At 40.3% G+C, this 12,890-nt stretch overlaps 1 protein-coding gene across 4 annotated transcripts in view; it reads left to right on the top strand.

Annotated features, from left to right (window-relative positions):
• Nucleotides 1-12,890, top strand: part of ctbp2a (C-terminal binding protein 2a) — a 317,555-nt gene that overhangs the window by 13,550 nt on the left and 291,115 nt on the right. The window contains exon 1 of one of the 4 annotated variants that reach the window (XM_063071838.1): nucleotides 12,104-12,795. The exons of the other annotated variants lie outside the window; for them this stretch is intronic. The gene's annotated coding sequence lies outside the window, so the exon portion shown is untranslated. Of the gene's footprint in view, nucleotides 1-12,103; nucleotides 12,796-12,890 lie in introns of those variants that run through there. 4 annotated transcript variants of the gene reach the window in all.

The following is a 12,890-nucleotide window of genomic DNA, read 5'->3' on the forward strand; positions in this document are numbered from 1 at the left end:
TATGATACTTGCCAAAGGGCATGCTACTAAGTACTGACCATGCAGGGTGCCCAAACTTTTGCTTTGGGCCCTTTTCCTTTTTTGTTATTTTGAAACTGTAAAAGATGGAAATAAAAAAGTAATCTTGCTTAAAATATTAAAGAAATGTGTCATCTTTAACTTTATGCCTTTTGGAAATCAGGTCATCTTTTACTCGCTTAGCTATTCACAGTAACAGAAATTTTGACCATGGGTGCCCAAACTTTTGCATGCCACTGTGCATGCTTGATCTACATTTTTGAATGCAGATAGTTGGGAAATAACACGTGAAAAATCTGAGGGATTTATAGTTGATGAATGCTGATGTAAAAAATCTGAGGGATTTATAATTGATGAATTTTGATGTATAAGTTCTATTTATTTCAGGAAGATTGCTAATAGAATAATGCATTATGCAAGGTATTTTGCCTGTTTTATTGGTTAGTTCTATTTGAAAGGATTACAAAGAGAACTGGAAAAATAATCATGAACGAAGCTAGAGTAACCCCTTGCAGATAGACAGATTAATGAAGTTGCAGTCAACAAGCTTTTCTACTGCCTTTAGTTATTTATTTTCCTTGGGCAAACAAAGGCTGCATTGTCTGAGAGTTGCTCGCAGCTGTGTGTTGGATGTCCAATATTTTGTGATGTAATATTAAACCAAACAGGTGTTCAAGTATTTCATCTGCGTCATCTGATGTTTCACTCCATATTGCGAGACTTCTCCCTCTTGAGGTAACGCATCATTACTGGAATTATATATTTCTCTCAATTGCTTGCTGATTTTTGCAACAATCTTAGGGAATACATAGCACCCGAATCTTGTTTTAGAAACTTAACAAGGTGGAATGAGAAAAAGGCACTTATTCTGTTAAATCTATTTGCTACAATTTTTACTCATTAATTGAAGCTCATTTATTTAATAAAGCACCTATTTATCCCCAAGAGTTAATTTCTGAACAACTTTCAGAATCTTGCATATTTACCGCATAGTCTATTCATTTATTGATTGATTGGGATACAGCGTGGAATAGGCCATGCAAGCCATGCTGCCCTACAATCCCCCGATTTAACCCTAGCCTAATGGGACAATTTACAATGACCAATTAACCTACCGACCGATAGGTCTTTTGACTGTGGAAAGAAACACAATGGGAGAAAGTACAAACTCCTTGCAGGCTGTGGTGGGAATTCAACCGGGGTCACTTGTACTGTAAAGCTCTGTGCTAACCACTATGCTACCATACCTCAGACCATTGGTTGATCTCAGATAATCTCAGTTGACTGCCTACCATTGTTCCATTTACCACTCTCTCTCTCTTACACATTTTCCTATTTTTCCACCAGCAACTGCTATGTCTCCCCCTATCCCAACCAACTTTTCCCTGTTCTATTAATTGAGGAGTTAAGTCCATGCCTTTATGTTATGGACTGATTACACTGGGCAACAAATGTTTTACAGAGGTGTTGCTTCTTCAGAATTTTTTTTGTTTACGACAAATCTCTTGAAGCTGAACACAAATATAATTTCAAACTATTTATATCACGTAGGAATTTATAGAAACAAGAAATTAACTTCTATTCAATATGTGTTGAATTGTATAACGGTGCTGATGTTTTGCAATAGCTCAACTGAGTTAAAAATGATTTGATGATGATTTTAATTTGTACTCAGTCGGAGTCATCTCATTTATGTGTCCAACAATAATCAGCCAGCATTGGTGGATTCTAGTTGCCCTGATACTGTTTCTCCATGGCAGCATTGTCCAGGTGAAACCCTTCAGCATGCTTGTCACTGACAGTGCCAAGACTTACAGGGAAGAAGTCTAAATGAGAATGCAGAAAATGAATCTTTGGTTGCACTTCATGGTTTTGTATGTTTGAAGCCTGTTGTCCACCAGCTACACATAGTTTGATGCTCTGTAGTTGCCAAGAAAATTTTCAACAACATCCTTGAAGCTTTCCATGCGGTTTTCTCTGGTCCCACTAGAAGTTCTTGGAATCACCTGTCATTCATGACCTGTTTGATTGGTGGACCAACAGAAATGCCTTCCTTAATCTTGACTTCAGTTATTCTTACTTGAATTATGAATTGAAATAACAAATATAGGCGCTGCTGGGCGATAGAGAAATTTTGTGGTGATTTTCGTGATCAGTAGCCCAAAAGCCATGAGATACACCCAAAAAATATTCAGGAAGCAAAATCTCTGTTGACCAAAGTTAGATGTCTTGGTGCATATTTTGTGATGACATGAATTAACTCTCTGGTGGTGAATCTAATGCTGTGACTCACTGGTGAAAGACAACATTTGGAACTAAAAGTCTTCCTTGCATATTATTCTTTATCTCTGACTAGCAGGCTGTCAAGCTGGTGATGTACTGTAATATGAATCCAGAGAAGGAGAACGCATGTAATGAGAGAGCTCAAATACCTTCTTTAATTCTGATCACTGTCATTACATTGAAATTTAAGAATTAAAACATGACTTTAATTTTAAACAAAAGTTGTCTATATTTGTGAAGAGACGTGTACAATAAGCAGCTAAATTATCAATTAATTGTGAGACAATATATGTTATTTCTATTGGGACATGAGCACCCAAAATTATTACTGATATCAGTGTATAAATACCTTTTAAAAATTTGTGGCGGATGTTTTTAGAAGGGATATTAATTTATATGCATTAGAGTTAGCCAGCTAGTGGTGTTATGGCATCTGCACCAGACTTTGCGGGGAGTGATCCCAGGTTCGAATCCGGCCGGCTCCTTGCACGTGCTGGGTTGGGTTGAGCGTCGAGCTAGCAACTTGGCCTTGTAAAAAAAAAACAAGACAAAATGCGAAAGAAATGGCAATGTTGCCGCCCGATGCGACACGACATGGAAAGGATTAAGAGGTAGAAGTTAATAATTTGCATATGTTGTCTATGTTCGGCTTTAAGTATTAATACTATTAAATGACCATTTGATGTGCGTTTTCAAAACCTTTAGTTTGGTATTCAGCCCGATAACTAGCTTCATTCTTAATGTTTTGGAGTCTGTTTGATGTATCTGAGGGGTATTAACTTCTGTGCAGGTCATTTGAAGGTGCAGTGATACTAATCTTTTGCAGTCTGTAACTTGTAATGAGAAACAGTGCCGGAAGGTTTTATGCAGAGAGCAATTTTTTTTTCCCTGAGAAGACTCAATTCCTCATTTTACTACCAGCACTATATAAGTGCTTGGCCACTTTTACTTGGCAGTAAAATAAATGAGCTGACAGGTTTTGGTAATGGTTGGAGTGAAACAAAGCGTTAAGTGATTGTACCCGCTGTCTTTAATTATTGATATAAAGAGTATATCATGCTCAGTTTTGGGAATTGTATTTAAATTACTCTGATTCAAGCTGACCGTGAGTTTGTCATGAACGGTTTAAGAGGTGAAATAGAGATTGTACTCCATTATCTAATAAACACATTTCAAATGAGTTGAATAAATGTCAAATAATTCTTAAATTGATGTGAACTGAGGGGACGGAAGCGTTGTGGCTCATTTTTACCTCAGTGCCAGTGGCTACATGAGTTTGCAGCTTTTTGTTCCTCCTCAGCCTGTCCAGATTGCTCTGTCGTGTGAGGTAGCTTCATCAGTAACAGAAACTACTGCCCTGGAACTTGTGGTTAATGTGCAGAACTGTAACCATAAGTGCACACTGTTGGATGGGGAGCTTCCCCCATCTTGGGGGAGGTCAGAAGAGGCCATTTATTTATTTAGAGATGTGGTGTAGTAACAGGGCCTTATGGCTTATGGCCTATAGAGCCACGGTGCCCAGCAACCCACTTACTGACCACGAGCCGGAATTGAACTCCGAACTCTGACGCCGCAAGCTGTAATGGCATCGCGTTAACTGCTACGTTACCGCGGTGCCCCTGTTATAATGAGGAGGAGGGGGATGCATTTGCTGCTAGCCTATGCTGGTGGTGCAGCAGCCATCCATGGCACATTTTTGTCAGCAAAATGCTTTCATAGAACCATAGAACATTACAGCACAGAAACAGGCCCTTTGGCCCTTCTTGGCTGTGCCAAACTATTTTCCCGCCTAGTCCCACTGACCTGCACCTGGCCTATATCCTTCCATACACCTCCCATCCATGTACCTGTCCAAGTTTTTCTTAAATGTTAAAAGTGAACCCACATTTACCACTTCAACTGGCAGCTCATTCCACTCTCCACCACTCTCCGTGTGAAGAAACCCCCACTAATGTTCCCTTTAAACGTTTAACCCATGTCCTCTGTTTTTTTTCTCCCCCTAGCCTCAGTGGAAAAAGCCTACTTGCATTCACTCTATCTATACCCATCATAATTTTATATACCTCTTTCAAATCTCCCCTCATTCTTCTATGCTCCAGGGAATAAAGTCCTAACCTATTCAACCTTTCTCTATAACTCAGTTTCTCAAGTCCCGGCAACATCCTTGTAAACCTTCTCTGCACTCTTTCAACCTTATTAATATCCTTCCTGTAATTTGGTGACCAAAACTGCACACAATTCTCCAAATTCGGCCTCGCCAATGCCTTATACAACCTCATCATAACATTCCAGCTCTTATACTCAATACTTTGATTTATAAAGGGCAATGTACCAAAAGCTCTCTTTACGACCCTGTCTACCTGTGACACCACTTTTACGGAATTTTGTATCTGTATTCCCAGATCCCTCTGTTCTACTGCACTCCTCAGTGCCCTACCATTTACCTTGTATGTTCTACCTTGGTTTGTCCTTCCAACGTGCAATACCTCACACTTGTCTGTATTAAACTCCATCTGCCATTTATCAGCCCATTTTTCCAGCTGGTCCAAATTCCTCTGCAAGCTTCGAAAACCTTCCTCACTGTCCACTACACCGCCAATTTTTGTATCATCAGCAAATTTGCTGATCCAATTTACCACATTATCATCCAGATCATTAGTGTAGATGACAAATAACAATGAACCCAGCACTGATCCCTGTGGCACACCACTAGTCACAGGCCTCCACTCAGAGAAGCAATCCTCCACTCCCACTCTCTGGCTTCTTCCATTGAGCCAATGTCTAATCCAATTTACTACCGACCTATAATTTCTCGGATTACTTTCAGAGCCTTTTTTAAATAACGGAACAACATGAGCTATGCTCCAATCCTCCGGCACCTCACCCGTAGATACCAGCATTTTAAATATATCTGCCAAAGCAGAACTTTGGGGTGGCATGGTAGCATAGTGCACAATGCCTTACAGTTCCAGTGACCTGAGTTCAATTCCCACAACTGCCTGTAAGGAGTGTGTACGTTCTTCCTATAAGTGCGTGGGTTTCCTCCGGGTGCTCCAGTTTCCTCCTACAGTCCAAAGGCGTACTGTTTGCAGGTTACTTGGTCATTGTAAATTGTCCCGTGTTTACATAAGAACATAAGAAATAGCAGGAGTAGGTCATCCGGCCCATCGAGACTGCCCTGCCATTCAATCAGATCATGGCTGATCTGTCCGTAAACTCAGCACCATCTACCTGCCTTTTCCCCATAACCCTTAATTCCCTTACTATGTAAAAATCTATCTAACTATTTCCTAAATATATTTAGTGAAGAAGCTTCAATTGCTTCCTTAGGCAGAGAATTCCACAGATTCACCACTCTCTGGGGAAAAAAACAGTTTCTCCTCATTTTCGTCCTAAATCTTCTCCCCTGAATCTTGAGGCAATGTCCCCTAGTTCTTGTCTCACCTACCAATGGAAACAACTTCCCTACTTCTATCTTATCTATCCCTTTCAAAATTTTGTATCTTTCTGTAAGATCCTCTCTCATTCTTCTGAACTCCAGAGAGTATAGTCCCAGGCAACTCAATCTCTCCTCATAGGTTAACCCCTTCATCCCTGGAATCAACCTGGTGAACCTCCTCTGCACTGCCTCCTATGTCTGTATATCCTTCCTCATGGCTACGATCAAATCAGGGGTTACTATGCGGCATGCCTCGAAGGGCCAGAAGGGCCTATTCTGCCTGTATTTTAATAAATAAAAAATAATTGAAACTTCGTTGTCCATTGCCTTGTTTATGTCTCAACCATTTTATCAGTGGAGATAAATCTCACTAGGTAAAGGAAAACTGCAGCTACTCTTGATTGTTGTGACAGGTCTGGTCTATCGAGAAGCTGATCGACATCATCTCAAATAATCCTTCAATAGGAAAATGACTAATGCACTGTATGGGAATGTGACAACACCAGAAATGATTTGATTTTCCTGTGAGTCATGGAGGCAGTGTGAGCCTTAAATGCATTGACTCAACAGGAGCAATAATGCCAAGAGTCTGTTCAAGTACATCAGTGACTGTCGTGAGGAAATGAAAGCTCCACTTACCGTTGAGTAAGAGCTGCAGGCAGTAAGTGTTCCATAGCAGAACAACAAATTTCAACAGGGTCCTGCACTAAACTGGATGTCTGTAAAGAAGCTATTAATGCTGTGACACAACGCTAAAACTACTAGTTTCAGCTTTGACAAGATGAGGATTTGTTTTGTTGTGGGACCATAAGACTTGGGAGCAAAATTTGGCCATTTGGCCCATCGAGTGTGGTCCACCATTCCATCATGGCTGATTTATTATCCCCTTCGACTCCATTCTCCTGCTTCTCTCTGTGACACTCTTGCTAATCAAGAACCTATCAACTGCCACTTTAAATATACCCGATGACTTGGCCTCAGCAGCTGTCTGTGCTAATGAATTCCACTGATTCACCTCCCTCTAGCTGAAGAAATTCCACTTCATCTTTATTCCACGGGGACATCCTTCTGTTCTGAGGTTGTGCCTTCTTATCCTAGACTCCCCCACTATAAGAAACATCTTCACCATCCACTCTGTCTACGCCTTTCAATATTCGATCGATTTCAATGAGATTCCCCCCTCATTCTTCTAAATTCCAGCAAGTAAAGACCCAGAGCCATCAAATGCTTCTCATACATTAACCCTTTTGTTCCCGGATATATCAATAATGATGTCAATGTGTGCCTGCTCAAACCTTCATGCCCTGCTTAAGTGCTGAGGCAGGTGGTGCATTGATTGACCTAGTGCACTCTGGAGTTCGATGCTGGGACTCAGCACAGGCGACTCATCCCTGATCTCCTTGTGTATGTTGCTCATTGATGTTAATGCTCAGGCTTCCTCACACAAGGAATGGTTGCTTACACGAAATAATAAAGAACTGTTTCTGATTGGGAAACTGCATCACCATAGGAGTACAGGGAGTGGAATGATGATTAAAACAAAGACATTGCTTGAAGCAGTGATGCTTATTTGTACTTTATTCATTGAGATTTTATTAAAAAATTTTGATGACATGGCATGCACTTTATTATTGATTGCCATTCATTTTCCTTCACCCCGTGTTCATTGTGATCAGTTTGCCCATAAGATAAAAGTAACTGAAGTATTTAAGTCATAGAGCGTAGAATCATACCCCACAGTACAGGCCCTTTGGCCCATGATGTTGTGCCAAACTTTTAACCTACTCTGTAACACTGGACAACAAAATCTTTTGAAAGTGCTGCTTCCTCAGAATTTTTTTTTTTGTTTATGATAGACCAATTGAAACTGAACAGAAGTATACTTTCAGGTTACTTGTATCACATAGGAATTTGGAAAAACAAGAAATTTATTGAATAGAATGCATTCAATTGCATAACAGTGCTGACACTTTGCAATAGTTCAACTAAGCTAAAAATGGTTGTTGATAATTTTCATTTGTACTTGGTGTCTGAGGCTTCTCACTAAAGTGCCCAACAATAATCAGCCAGCATTGATGGATTCCATTTGCCCTGATACTGTTTCTCCATGACAGCGGTGCCCTGGTGAAACTGTCATGCTCGTCACTAACAGTGCCAAGACTTATAGGGATTTTAACATTTAAGAATAAATTGGACAGATACATGGATGGGAGGTGTATGGAGGGATATGGTCCGTGTGCAGGTCAGTGGGACTAGGCAGAAAACAGTTCGGCACAGCCAAGAAGGGCCAAAAGGCCTGTTTCTGTGCTGTAGTTGTTTTTATGGTTTCTATGGATGGAAATGCAGAAAATGAACCTTTAGTGACATGCTACACTTAATGGTTTTGTATGCTTGAAGTATGTTGTCAACTAGCTGCATGTAGTTTGGTGCTCTGCAGTTGCCAAGGAAATTTTCAGCAACATCCTTGAATGCCTTCCATGCGATTTTCTCCAGTCCCACTAGAAATTCTTCGAAATTCCTGTCATGGGTGACCTATTTGATTTGCGGACCAACAAAAATGCCTTCCATAATCAGTTATAATGGGAATCATCTGTCTCAAATATTGAAATCTTTCATGGAAATAGATAGCCTTTCTAAAACCTGTCGAGCCATGCAGCATCCAGCTTGCCTAAGCATGCCCAGGCATCCCTGGACAAGATAGAAAACTTTTCAGCCTACATTGCAGGCGACATTTCAATTGACTTGAATTACAAATTGATATAACAAATATAGGTAATAGTGCGGCTTCGGGAAATTTTAGCATGATTTTCATGAGCAGCAGCCTAAAGTTGATAAGATACACCAAGACATATTCAGGAAGCAAAATCTTTGTTGTCTAGTGTAATTAAGCTAGCCCTTCCCTTCCCCATAGCCCTGCATTTTTCTTTCATCCATGTGCCTAACTAAGAATTTCGTAACTGTCCCTGTTGCAACTACCTCTACCGCCACCCCTGCCAGTGCGTTCCATGCACCTCCACGTGGTGTTAAATGTATGAGTGTTTCCCAGGCCGCTTATAGTGAATAGTGGTTTGTAATACCAGCATTTGCCATTTAACTGGTGATTAACAACTGTTTTGTTTGTTTTATGAAAAAAATTATCTTCTTAAATCACTAATTAACAAAAACAGCAATTTACAAAAGTACACTGTGTGCTTTGAAAACCAGTTATTTGGAGTATTTTGTCTCTGCTTTGGAGAGATTGTACTGATAAAATTTCTCTGAGATGATATCTGAGAGTGTGTGAGATGTTCTTATGAGATATGCCCACACCTTGCATGATTTGCATGATTTTGTTTATTATTGCTGTTAGTCAACACCAGCTTGCTCTCCATATCAAACTGCCCTGGCTTACAAATCATGTAGGATTATAGAAAAGATGTCAATAAAATTGAGAGAGTACAGAGGAGATTTACTAAAATGTTGCCTGGGTTTCATCTCCTAAGTTACAGAGAAAGGTTGAACAAGTTAGGTCTTTATTCTTTGGAGCGTAGAAGGTTGAGGGGGGACTTGATAGAGATATTCAAAATTATGAGGGGGTTGACGTGGATAGGCTTTTTCCATTGAGAATAGGGAAAATTCAAACAAGAGTTGAGAGTTAAAGGACAAAAGTTTAGGGGTAACATGAGGGGGAACTTCTTTACTCAGAGAGTGGTAGCTGTGTGGAACGAGCTTCAGGCAGAAGTGGTTGAGGCAGGTTCGATGTTGTCGTTTAAAGTTAAATTGGATAGCTATATGGACTGGAAAGCAATGAATGGTTATGGGCTGAGTGCAGGTGGGTGGGACTAGGTGAGAGTAAGAGTTCGGCACGGACTAGAGGGGCCGAGATGGCCTGTTTCCGTGCTGTAATGGTTATATGGTTATATGTAGACAGCCAGGACGCAATATTCATGGTTGACCCTAGCCAACAGAGGGCCCCGTATTAGTCAATACCTTGAATCAGTCAGTTTTAGTGAAGATATTCGAGATTCAAGTTTACTTATAACGTGTGTACTGAGACGTACAGTGAAATGCATCGCTTGCGTTAACAACTCATCTTTGCTCTTTTTAACCAATCAACCACAACAGCACTATACGGATGATTATTCTGTACGGTTTTATACCATCTCTCTCTGTTATGATGACAATTAAATTCATAGCACCATTTACATTTTCTCAGAAAGCCAAGCTATTTCCACCAGCGATGAAATTAGTCATTAACGTTCTTCAGTAAAATGTTTGAGAATGCATCAACAATGTGCTAATAGCCCAGGTATAGTAATTCTGCTTGTTTGACTGTCTTTATGATATGAATATGTAAAAAATCCAAACTAATTGTCTCCATACAGCTGTTTTACATATTGCTGGTAAATGGTTAGTACCTGCTGCTTGTTCTTACTGCAATATGACTGAGTTTTCATTTTAGTGCAGATTACACTTTTGAATATATTTAGAGTCCAAATTGCACATCCTGCATAGCTAGACATGCCAGTATATGGTCTGGAATGTGACTCGTTTGAGCCTAATGATTCAATAGAAAGGCAATTGTAATAAACTGAATGAGAACAGTTGACGACCAGGAGTACGTGGAAGTTGTGTTCTGTCCTTTTGTGTGTCAGAAAAAAGGAGAAATCACTTATTGCAAAATTAGTTTGTCAGAATATTCTAAACGTATTTTCTGTTTTTGTCAACTGTACTGTGCAAAGGTCTTAGGCACCCTAGCTGTATATACGTGCCCAAGAGCTTTGTACTACTACTAGTATAGCTGTACTTGTTAATGTGGAGCGGAGAGTGAGTTTATAAATCTGGCAGGAGCAAAGGATATTGAGAATGATAAATGTGGAGCACTGTGGGAGGGGTGTGGGACAGGTGGCAGAGAAGTGCTAGGAGCCGGGTGGGGGTGACGCGGGTGTAGACACACCCAGCCCTGAAACACCAAGCAAGGTCTTTTGATTCCAAATAATTCTTTTATTAATCATTGCAGGGTGCTTCCGCTCCCTCCTCCCCTCTCCCTTCCCCATTTTCCAACCACGATTTCCCTCTGCCTGCTCCCATGCTGCTCTCAGTTCACAATAGAGACCCATATCAGAATCAGATTTATCATCGCTCACGTGTCATGAAATTTGTTATTTTTTTGCAGCAGCAGTAGTGCAATACATAAAATGACTACAGAACTGTGCAATTATCTTAAGCATCCTAGCAAGATATATGCCCAAGACCTTTGCACAGTACTGCATTTTTATCAAGAAATTTGATCTTTGTCATTGGTTTAAAGATTCTGATTTGCTTCTTACACAGTGTGTGTGTGTGTATTTTAACAAACAAACATGAAATTTTGTCCAGTTGTCACTGATCTGTGGTGGTGTTGGGGAGGTAGGTTGTATTTCAAATGTTAAAGTTTTGGTTATTTTAAGTATTTTTAAGCAGTATTTTCATGGGGATTTATACCTTGGTGTACTTTGATCAAACCCTATCAATACATCCCTAACCGAACACAAGAGCTTTTAATAGAGTCTGTGTGTCAGCTAGCTTAAACAATTAATAAAACTATGGCCTCTTCAGAAATTCTTTTACAATAACTGAGCATTTGAGATACTCCAGAGTGGAAAATTATTAAATTTCATTCACTTTTCACCTTGAGTCTGGTTCAAAGATGTCAAAGGCCCCCAGGATAACAAGGAGTTTATTGGAATGAGTGGGAATAATCAGGTTGCAAGGAGAGGCTTTTGACCATACAACAAGGTGATGGTTGGTCATGTTACTTATAAATCTCTTTAAAAATGGGCATCTCCACTTTACTGTGATTGTTCAACGTTTTTGTTAACTAGTTTACTGAATATTTAACCATGAATGATTAAAAGCTAACTGGTTGGAATGCAAGACACCAAAATTGTTGCTAAGCAATAATTATTTTCTGGATTTTTTCACTCAGTTGACAATTAACATTGCCCCTTCCCTCAATATTACTGGCAGCAAGGATAGATACTGTTGAACTTCTACACAGAGCAGACAGCTCTGCTGTTTATAATTGCAATCAGTTTTACCCTAACTCTGTCCACTTTAAATCTTAACATGCAAGAGTCTCCAGATTGTGCCTTGTAGTGCAGTTTAGCTGCTGTTCAGCATGACTGCCCCTTTGCTGCTTTATCATGCCCTTGCACATAACTTTATAGACCTTGTGCCAACTTGCTAGCGTCTCAGCAGTGTTTTTAGTGTACCATTCAGTATTGTTGGAGGTCAGTGAAAAATGTTCAACAGAAACAGCTTGTGTTTTTAGTATAGGAACACGCCCGGTGCTCTCCGGCGGGGGCTCGCCCGGTTCTCTCGGTGGGGGCTCGCCCGGCGCTCTTGGCGGGGACTTGCCCAATGGCCTTCACTGGAATAGGCAAAACAGTGGTTCTGAACCAAAGGAAGAGATATTAGAAGGTTCTCTCAAAAATGTGACAGGTTTTAGAGAGCATATTAAAAGTGAAGAGAGGTTTGTGAGGATAAATTCCAGAGCTTGTTTGAGTGACTAAAAGTGCACTGTCAAAGGAGGGAAGAGATCAAAAAGGTGGGGAACAGGCTAAGAGTTTGAATAGATGGACATAATTTAAAACTCCATGCATTATGGAAGTAGAGTTTTTTTTCCACAAGATGGTTGTTACTGGCAATAAAGGCTAGCAGTTATTGACAATTCCCAATTGCTTTTGAGAGAGGGAGTCTCTTTCATGAGCTGAGGCAGTCCTCTAGGGAATGCATTCTCACCATGGTGTAGAGATGGGTATTCTGTTATTTAGCCCCAGAGGCAATGAAGGTTTATCATTGTATTTCTCAATCAGGAAATTGTATGACTTGAAGTGGAACCTGATAGCGACGGCATTCATGTGCACATACCACTTTCTCCTTGGTGAAAGAGCCCAGGCAGATAACTGCAGTGTGGTTTTTAGATGAAGCACTTTGCAGACTATCCAAGTCTGTGGTTCAGGTAAAGGGTAGAATGCCAGTCAAATAGACTGAGTTTCCTGAGAATGGTTGCAACTGCATTAATCCAGAAAGTGGTAAGTATTCCATCTTGCTTTTTTACTATGTAGATCGGGGGGAGGCGAGTGGGGTGGAGCGGGTGCGTGTAGAGGGAGAGACTCTGAGGAGATCA

The sequence above is a fragment of the Mobula hypostoma genome, chromosome 19 (genome assembly GCF_963921235.1).
Source record: "Mobula hypostoma chromosome 19, sMobHyp1.1, whole genome shotgun sequence".
Classification (NCBI taxonomy): Eukaryota; Metazoa; Chordata; class Chondrichthyes; order Myliobatiformes; family Myliobatidae; genus Mobula; species Mobula hypostoma.